General features: G+C 47.0%; 1 protein-coding gene across 1 annotated transcript in view; it reads left to right on the top strand.

Moving 5' to 3' along the window:
* Window positions 1–4353: 4353 nt before the first annotated feature.
* FBXW7 (F-box and WD repeat domain containing 7) overlaps window positions 4354–9821 on the top strand; it is a 176750-nt gene continuing 171282 nt past the window's right edge. The window contains exon 1 of the mRNA XM_071431878.1: window positions 4354–4990. The gene's annotated coding sequence lies outside the window, so the exon portion shown is untranslated. The remainder of the gene's footprint in view (window positions 4991–9821) is intronic.

Raw genomic sequence — 9821 nt, 5'->3', positions numbered from 1 at the left:
ATCCTAAGATGAAAGATGATTTTAATTCTTGTTTTCTTGTTATTACTTCTGTTGCATCCTCTCTATTTTGTTTGAATGCAATAGGTTCTGTCTACAACCACGATTTTATTGTCTAAGTCTGGTGCAATGTGCTTACACACAACTTTACAGTACTCAGTAATGCCATGGGAGAAATGTGAATTATGTCTTAGCAGTGACTCTAAACCATTCTTGAGAAGAACAGCAAGAAAAGAGAGACAAATCAAATGTCTGTCTGCTGGGAAGGAGATGGTCTCAGTTTCATCATGCAGGCTGTTTAAAATGACCTTCCCAAGGTCAGCCAGGACAGCAGCTTCATTTGTAGGGAATTAAAGGTAGAACTAACCGTGTCTTTGAGCAGAAGATTGCCTATCAAAAAGAGGAGCTCTCTGCTTCTTTACCTCAAGTCTGTCATATCCTTACATGAAGCAGAGAGAAAGGATGTTTCATACCATTTAGGAAGCGGCAGTAGGAGTCTGAATTGGTAGATTTAGTTTTAAGTAAGGTTTTGACAGCCCATGTGTAGCCTAAGCACTGCAGCTCAAAGGGTGAAGTTTGAGCCAGATGAATCAATCTGTACTTCACTAACAACAAAAAGTGTGGCTCTACTCCCTTGTGGTTTGCTTATCTTTCCCCTTTTGCTACCTTTTGTCTGCTCCTGAGATTTTTTTCTCACCCAGCAGAACAAGCTGTGATTACGAGAGCTGCTGATCCGGTGTCCCCTGCTCCATTGCCTGCCTCCTCCTACACCAGCAGCACGACAGCACAGCTTCCCCACTCCTCTGCTCTGTGCTTGGCAGGGGGAAACCAAAATATGGATAAGCACTGTGCTGCAAGCCAGGACTATGTGTCTGGTGCAACTCCCTCCTCAGAGGAGTCCTGCTAAAGGGTCTGTTTCTCAGGCACCCACTCTGCCTCAGAAACCCTCCCCAGTCCAGGACCTGCACATGTGTGCATCGCTGGTGATCCTATTACATGGGATGCCTGCATCTCCCATCCCAAACCCTGACACATGCAGCCTCAGATATGGGCAGGTTACAGAAGCTGAAGCATCTGCCCAAGACAGAGCTCAGTTTCCATTCTCATTCCTGCAGGCAGTGGGATGCACAGCACTGCCAGTCATTAGGATATGTCTACCTGTAAACAATTTCTAAAAAATAAGGATTTAAATTTAAATTGGATCAGTCAAAATGGACTAAACCTTGTACAGAAGATCTCCTACAGAATTACCATAATTTGGGTCCATGTTTTCCCACACAAAGAAATCCTTTATTCTTCCCTTTATCTGCAAACAGCTTACACAATTTATCATAGATACTTGATAAAACCAGCTTACAAAATTTGTCATAGGTGCCTGATAAAACCAGAAACATGGACAAATTAGGCAGATTTTTTAAATGGTGGTTTAGTATTTGAATGTGCTCCTTTCATTTGGTTATTTCACCTTATTATTTATGGCATTTTAAAGACGATGTGGTATTATACAGGGTCAGCTTTCCACTGTAATAACAATTCTATAGCTGATTTGTTACTCATGCATGTGCCCTCTCTCTCCTGGCTAATGCTCATTTTCAAATCATCATCTAATTTTCTACGCCTTTTAGCATGGAATCTTTTCAGTTACCAAGGTTGTTGATAGATTGCAGTCTTGCCATTAAGTTTAATACCAACCTCTGGTATGGGTGGTAGTCCATCAAGATTAAAAACACCACAGGAAGAAAATATATGCAGACAGACAGCAAGTATCCCTTCAGCCTCTAGGCAGAGTGCTTAAAAGCCCCAGTGTTTCTCTTCCTCCGTCATGATTTCGTGCACAGTAATAACCTCTGGCAAGGTTTTTGCATTCTCACTGGATTGTATGTTGAAAACAATACAGATCCACTTAAAATTGTTCTCTGTGTTATTTTTAAAATCAGTTTTATTGAAACTGTCTGTGTGGTGGCATTCAAGTCTGGCATATGACAGTGTGATTAGTTCTGCCAATGCATTGATCTGTAGCACAATTCCTATTTTTATCCCTGCTGTTTGAAGTATAGTCAGTCATGACCACATTTCCATTAAAGACTACACGCTGAACCAGTTTAATCTGTGACTAATAAAATAATCGTAACATTTTCATTAAATCCTCAGCCAGTCTGAACACCATCATCAGTGCTGGCAGAGTAGTGATTTTCTGTTTCTTGAGTGATGCATCTGCCATTGTCAGTGATCTACACTGATTAGACAGCCAACTTTTTCCTTCGCTCCCAAGTAATGTGTACTCAGTATTAGTGTCCCAGCTATGTCTGACCCATGTGTGAATTTATTATCCAACCGGTAGAGAGAGAACATCACAATTAGTAGAAAGCCAGTGGAATAAGCAATAGATCCAAGAAACAGGAACCAGTAACCCCTTGATATGGATAGGGTCTGAGAGAGAAACCTGTGTTCTCTTAGCTCAAGGAGCACAGATCCATACTGCAGATACAAAAGTTTTAGCACTGCTATTTCTTTTGTAAGGGGCAAAAAATGCACATATTTCTGAAACTTGTGGGGAACAGACCTTGCCAAAATGAAAATATTATTCATGCAGATTTAATTCCTGCCTGCTTCAGGAATAAAAAGCTCAATTGCCCGATTATATATTTACCTACATACTTATTGCGGGGCTGCTTTGTCATTCTGTGGAAAAGATGAGTGATGTTCTGTGGGGCAGCAGGCCTGAGTAGTGAAGGAGTGAAGGAGGCTTCTGTCTGCAAAAGCACCCCTTGCCAATTTCTTACAATAAGATAAGCTAGGCAGGAATGGATGTGTGGAAGTTCAGCTGGTGAGGAAGGGATGTGCCTGCAGCTCTCAAGAGTGAGAGTGCTTCTCTGCTGCATTGTTCCAATGGGGACACAGTGGAGGTTTGGAGACTCAGGTAAGCTCAAACACCTGTTTTTAATACATGGGAAAAGAAAAATCAGGTAAACAACTTAACAGGAAAGGGTAAAGAAACACCAAGTAGAAGATGATGGAGAATAAAAGACAGATTAACCACTGAATAGCAGACAGGAAAAAGCTAGTGGGGAATTGGAAGGCTTTTACTGCAGTCAGACATCCCATGTCCCAATGCTTAAGTGAGGTCTGGGCAGAGCAGACTTCTGCCTGGGCATACTCTGACATGGCAAAGATCCACCATGATCTTTTGAAAAGAAAGATAAATGCCAGACCTAAGGTACACAAGTAACCTTAATTTTGCTCTTGTTGTATATGCTTTATGATGGCAACAGTCAAATACCGCTTTTTTTTCCTTTTTCCTGAGGCCTAAGCTCTTCTCAGGGGCCAGGCTGAGTGCTGCTTTCAGCCATCCCACATGCTTAATGACTGACAATTAAGTATTCATTTTTTACCTTGTTGTTTGTTGAATAGTGCTGTGTATCAGCATCACAAACCAAAGGAGGCCTAGCAGAACTCTCATGTGATGGCCACAACTCTGCACTAAACTGGAGCACAAGTCCCAGGACGAGTGGCTGAGGGAGCTGGGGTTGTTTAGCTTGGAGAAAAGAAAGCTTGGGGTGACCATATCACTCTACAACTGCCTGAAAGGAGAGCGTAGCCTGATGAAGGTCTGTCTCTTCTCCCAGTCAACCAGCAACACAAAAGGACAGTCTTAAGCTGCACCAGGGGACGTTTAGTTTGGACACCAGGAGGAATTTCTTCACAGAAAGGGCAGTTTGGAAAGGGGCTGTGCAGGGAGGTGGTGGGGTCCCTGGAGGTGTTTCGGGAATGATTGGATGTGGCACTCAGTGCTAGGTCTAGTTGACCATGGCAGTGTTCCGTCATAGGTTGGACTCCATGAACTCAGAGGTCTTTTTCCAATCGAATTGATTCTGTGATTCTGTTATAGGCTCTTGTAAATAACTCTCGGTTTAACCTTAGGAGAGCAGGGATGGGGTAACCATCATTCCCGTTACTGTGTTCGCGGCACCCGGAGCCCGACTGAGAAAGTGCTGCTAGGGACAGGTGAGCCCCAGTTTCTGGAAGCACCAAGGGTGACCAGCACTTCCCACCGCCGACTCCCGGACAAACCGAGCGGCGGCCGGGCACGGAGCGGCGCGCACCGGGATGGCCCCGGCATCGGCCGTTCCCATGGCGGGAAAGGGCGGGCCGGCCGCGGGGCCGCCCCCTTGTCCCGGGCTGAACCGCGCGGCCGCGGCGGGACCTGCGCGGCTCCGCCTCGCCCGCCCTCAGCATCATCGCTCCGCGCCAGCACCGGGGCGGGGCGGGCCCCGTTGCCGGGTTACCGCTGTCATCCGCCCGCGCCGCCGCCGCGCTCGCTCCCTCTCCCGCCCGCCCTCCCCGCCCCCTCCCGGCGCCGCAGGAAGCGAGCGGATCCCGGGGCGCTGCTGCCGCCGCTGCCCCCACCGCGCCCGGCGTCCCCGGCCCGGCCCTGCCTCGCCGCCCAGCGCCCCGCGCCGCCGCTCCCCCCACATGCCGCAGAGCGGAGCGGTCGCGGCGCCGAGCCCCGCCGCCCGGCTGCCCCGCCGCGCCGCCCAGCTGGGGCCCTGACGGCCCCCCCGCCGCTGGAGCTGGGGCCCGGCGGCGCCCGCAGTGCATGAGAGGGAGAGCGGGGCGGGGGCCGCGGCCCGAGCCACTCGCCTCCCGGCCGGCGGCGGTGCGGGGACCGGCCCGGGGGGCGCCGAGGGGCGGCGAGGCGGTGGCTCCATGTGAGAGGAGGCGGCGGCGCACCTGATCCGCCGCCGGGACAGCCGCAGCCGGGGGGATTCTTCGAGGGCCACCAGTCCGCAGCCCGCCCGGGGCGGGGGGGGGCTGGACCCGCCTGCCCCTTTGAAGTCACCCGGCCCCCGGCGGCAGCCCCGGGGCGGGGGGGGCAGCGGACCCCCTCCCGCCGAGGGAGGGGGGCTCCGCCTCGCCGCCCTCATCGCCCCGCCGGCGGGAAGGCGCGCGCGCCGCGAGCGGAGGGAGAGCCCAGCGGAGCCCGTCCCGAAAAGTGAGTGCGAGCGGGAGGAGCCGCCTCGGGAAGGGGCTGGGTGCCCCGGGGCTGCCGGCGGAGCGGGCGGGGGCCGGGGGCCGGGGCGGGGGGCGCGGCGCCGGCGGCCGCCGTTTCCCATGCGGCTCACGTTGCCGGCCGCGCACGGTCTGCTGCCCCGCGGTCCACGCGCCGCTCCCGCCCGCCGCGGAGACCGGGCGGGAACGGGGGTGCTCCGCCAGGGCCCCCGGGCAGCGCCGAGGTCTCCTCCGCGAGTTCCGCCGCCCGCTTTGTGCCGGGAGCGGCGGCCCCCGCGAACAAAGGCGGCGGGCGGGCGGGCGGAGGGCTCGGACCCCTCCGTCCCGTCCCCGCCCGGGTAGCCGAGCGGAACTGCCGCGGCGGAAAGTTGTGCAAGGTTGGAGTGGAGCGCACGGCCGCAGTGCTGTGAGCCCCGAGGGTTTCAAACATCCCCCACCCCGCTCCCCCGTTTTCCTTCTTTTCTCTATAGGTTGAGTGGCTCTTAACAGACCCCGCGGCTCCCTCCTGCTCGCTCATTTACATAACACTTGGGTGGAAAATGTAGCTCTTCTTTTCGCGGAAAAACGTTATTGAAGAGTTGCTTATTTTCCATGTAAAGTGTTTTGAATGTGTTTTAAAAGCCAGGAGTAGTGTTGGCTCTTCCTGTTTATCGGAGTAGTTGCTGCTTCACGAGGCACGAGAGTGCTCTTGCTCTTACTCCAGACCTTACTCCGGGACTGGGGAGAGAAGGGTCTCGTTTGGGAATGGGACTGTGTTTGCTTGGGTTCTGTTTTGCTTTGCTTTTTAGCATTTCCGCCCCGCGCATAATTTCCCGCTGAGCAAAAACTGTATCAAAACTTGAAGTCTTTTTATAGAGTATCTTAACTTTCTTTTAACTGAAGAAAACAACACCTCCGTAGCTTGTCGGGGAAGAAACAATTGTGTCTGCTAGTGTTAAATTGTACTATTTGGGTGTTAAAATTTATACAGCAATTTGTTACATATGAGGAGGATGTACTAAAAAATGAAGAGAGTAGGTTGAATGTCGTTTTTTTGATGAGACAGTGTTCAGACAGAGATCCAGAAATTGTAACTCTTGTGTGGAAACTGCTGTCTGCATGAATCCTCTCCACATCTTCCTGGAAAGAGTCTAGAAAGACTTCGCAGGGGAAGGTTGTAGGGTTTGTCGGGCTTTTCATTAAAAGAAGAGTGTACAGCTTGTGAACATCCTGTGGGCCAGGTGCTAGGCGCCTGCTCTCCTGTGCTTTCTTTACCAGATGCAATTGAAAGCAGAGGAAAACAAAACATAGCAGAAATGTACACAGTTGCCGAAATATATGGGTGTGAACAGAAGGCCATATTCCAGCATTCCAGCTATGGATGCTTGCTCTGTGCTTCAGTTTGTGCTACACTTTTGAGAGCACTTACTGCCTGTTTCCCAGCTGTATATTTGTCTATTCCACTGAAGAGATAGCCTTTGAAAACTCAGGGAAAAAACTTGACATCAGTAGGAATTTTAAGGTAGGCAGGGCAGCTGATCTTTCACAGTTTCATTTTGAGACCCAGTTTGCTGAAGGTAAAAAGATTCATTTTCTTTAGTTTGAAGTATCTCCACATCTTAAGCTTTCTGTCATCACTGCTGTTTTGAAAAGGGGTGTAAAGAAGTTGAACTCTTTATTTGGTTCATTTCTAGCTTTTCTTCATCGCTGAACTCAGTGGTTAGAAACGGAAGTTGCATTCTCTTCAGGCCACAGTGAAGAGAAGGAGAGGAGATGGTCAGTTCTGTACTGCATTTAATATCTACAGGAGCAAAGTGACACTATGTCCTTTTTTCATGTGTTGATTACACTTGTTTTAAGGCACTTCCTGGTCCCAAACTTAAATCTGCCCTTTCTCCATCATCATCCAGTTATTAATGACAGTCTAGTTCTGTATCTTGATGGCAATTATGCATTCTTGTTGGTGTTTCAGGTTCATAAATATCTCAAAAAGATATATCACTTCATATTTTTAAAATTTTTTTCATCAAGGTTTAGATTTTTCCTCCTACTGCAGCTTCTATCTAATCAGTGTAGGTTCTTTGTTCAAGCTGAATAATTTACTAATACAATGGTGTCTGTTTGGAAACATAAATGTTTATTAGAAAGTATGTGATTTTCATTTGTATTAACTGTTACAAAAGCTTTTACAACAAATAACTTTTTAGCTTAGGGAAAGAAATAATTTTTATCTTTAGACTTAGGCTGACAAATTAACTTTACTTCTCCTTATGTATGCATGTGGTACTTTGCAAAAGTTTTGTTCATTACTTCAATGGAATTTGTTGTCTCTGAACCAGTAAAAGAAAGGAATGGTGTGTGATGATTTAGGCCAGCAATGTTATTAAACAGAGAGGAATGCTGATCTTCTGTCTCTTTAAAGTAAACAGAGTTTTTAAAATTTGGACGGTGTTTAATGGACATGTTTAATATTCTGAATCTTTTTGTGAAGAGCACATGCAAAGGCTGTGTGTACATTACACTTGAAATAAAAGTGCAGAGCTGCTTCAGCCGTGTCATATGTGGACTGTGTATGTCAGGTAATTCTAGAAAGACATGATAAACATTGCATCAATTGCTCATGAAAATGCTCTCCCACAACAAAGTATTGTGCTTTAGTCAATTTGTGGAAACTGATGGATGGTTCAGTACTGAAATGCTCTCAGTATTCACTGGATAGACAAAATCTATTTACTGCAATCACTACTATGGACATTAAGATAGTCTCTTGTAGCAAAGACTACAAGAGTAGTAGTTGTAGTCTCTGTAGCAAAGGCTACAAAGATTTTAGGTATTTGTCTCATGAAGACCTAGACCCACGTAAGCATGGAAACTGACTTATTGTCAACAAACTTCTTGATCTTTGTGGTGGTACAGCCACTGGTCATCACACAGGCTCTTCTGGCTAAATCAGGCAAGGACAGTTTAGCCCAGAGCAGGTCTGCAAAAGGCTGAAGGCAGCACTGGATGCTTACAGGTCCCGGTCCCAGAGCACCCTTGTGGCTGCTATCAGTGTGTACTTTAGGGCTGTGTCACTTCTGTGAGTTTGGCAGCCCTTGGTGGCTTCCTCTCTGGTGAATGTGTTTGGTGGCTTTGAGGGAGGAATGGACAAGTCCTTGTTTTGAAGTGACTGGTCGTGAATAAACGTGTTGTCAGGTGTATTGGGTGCCTTCTTATTCCTATGTTAGGAGAGACGAAGAATATTAAATCCCTGTCCATTCCTCAGCTGTCACAGTTTTGTATTTAGTAGAAAATGAAAGGTGGTTCTCTGTCTTTCACTTTGTAAAGATTATTGGTGAAATAATAAAGTAATCAATTTTTGGCTACCTTCTCTGTTCAGCCAAAATCAATAAATAAATATAATAGCTTGATTAGGTTCTTACTTAAACATTAAACTACACATGTGCTTTTCTTCTTTGAGAATTTTGCATATGCAAGACATTTTTTGGCTGTAATGAATGTGAGAGGCGTTGTGGCTCACTTGTGGAGGGACATTTCTTGGGCAGGAAGAGAGAATGGGAGTAATTAAACTGTTGCAATGCTATGAATCCTACCTGGGTCTTTGCAGCAGTGGTTCTGGTTAGCTACTCCAGTGTTTGTCCTGTATCAGTGCAAACATTGCAGTCATGTATTTTCTAATAGATCCTTGCTAGGCTTTTTTGCCAGTAATGTGGACATGATTTACATCTGTAATGTCAAGTACTTCAAAAGTAAGGAATGTCAGAGTAAAAGGAGCTACTGCATTCAGTTTTGTTCATGCTCACTATGGCAAAAAACACGAGTTCATCTCCTCAAGACTGCTCGTTTTTGCTAAATAGACAGATCTGTGTAATTCAGGAACTCTTTCTCTATTTTGTTTTCTCAGTGTTCTCTGAAACTATTGCAGTTATTTTTACAAGGCTGAAACAATGCATTTTTTTCTATAATGTCATGCCTAACCTACCAGCAGGCATATTTTCATTTGCTGGGACAATTGAAGATGTTACCATCAGCTAGAGGATACAACACCCACAGCTGGTTGGTAGCTGATGTGTGAAATATTGTCCAAAACTAGCTTGCTTAGTTCAGGTAAGCTTTGCCTGAGTCTTGAGCTGAGACAGTTGGCTTTGCTTTGTGCTGGAGGATGAAGTGTTGGTGTGTACTGTTTTGGTGGCACACTTCTGATGTGCCAGAAGTGTGCCACCAAAACTTCTTTTCCCAGTCCAAATCCCTTCAACATGATTGTGGTGGCTGTGGCACTAGGAACTAGTAGAATTTGTCTAGTTTTCTAACCAAACACAAATATGGCCATAAAATAGAGAAGCATGGCATGTTTTAATTAAGATATAAAACAAACAAAGAAAATACCCCAACTAAATAAAAAAGTATGTGCTGTTTTCAGTTTTGGCTGTAATTTAGAGTTATACCAGTATGATACATTTTGCAATGGTATTTACCTCAGCTTATATTGAAAAAAAGGAAAACCAGTTTCCCTTTAATACTCTCATAAAAGGTCGAGTGATGTTTGGATTTTTGTAATCCAAATACATTGTTATGAAACTGATTAACATAGTGATGTACCTTAGATGTTTTGTGGGCAGGGGTCATTGGATACGGAGGGGAAAGGAAAGGGTTTCTTGAAATTCCTTGGTCTCCAAGCTCCTGTATCGGGGAAGCCTCTTGTGGGTAGTGCCTGCTAAGCTGGCCTAGGTGAGTCTGGTTTGTCTTGTGACCTGAGAGTGGATGGCTGCTTACAGCAGAGGGACAGCTCTGAGGTAATTAAGTAATGCTTCCTGTTTAAGGGCTGGCTATTCAGA

This window comes from Agelaius tricolor, unplaced genomic scaffold (genome assembly GCF_023055355.1).
Source record: "Agelaius tricolor isolate 1412-34295 unplaced genomic scaffold, bAgeTri1.0.p SCAF_8, whole genome shotgun sequence".
NCBI classification, from domain to species: Eukaryota; Metazoa; Chordata; class Aves; order Passeriformes; family Icteridae; genus Agelaius; species Agelaius tricolor.
This window is presented reverse-complemented; position numbering and strand designations above follow the sequence as displayed.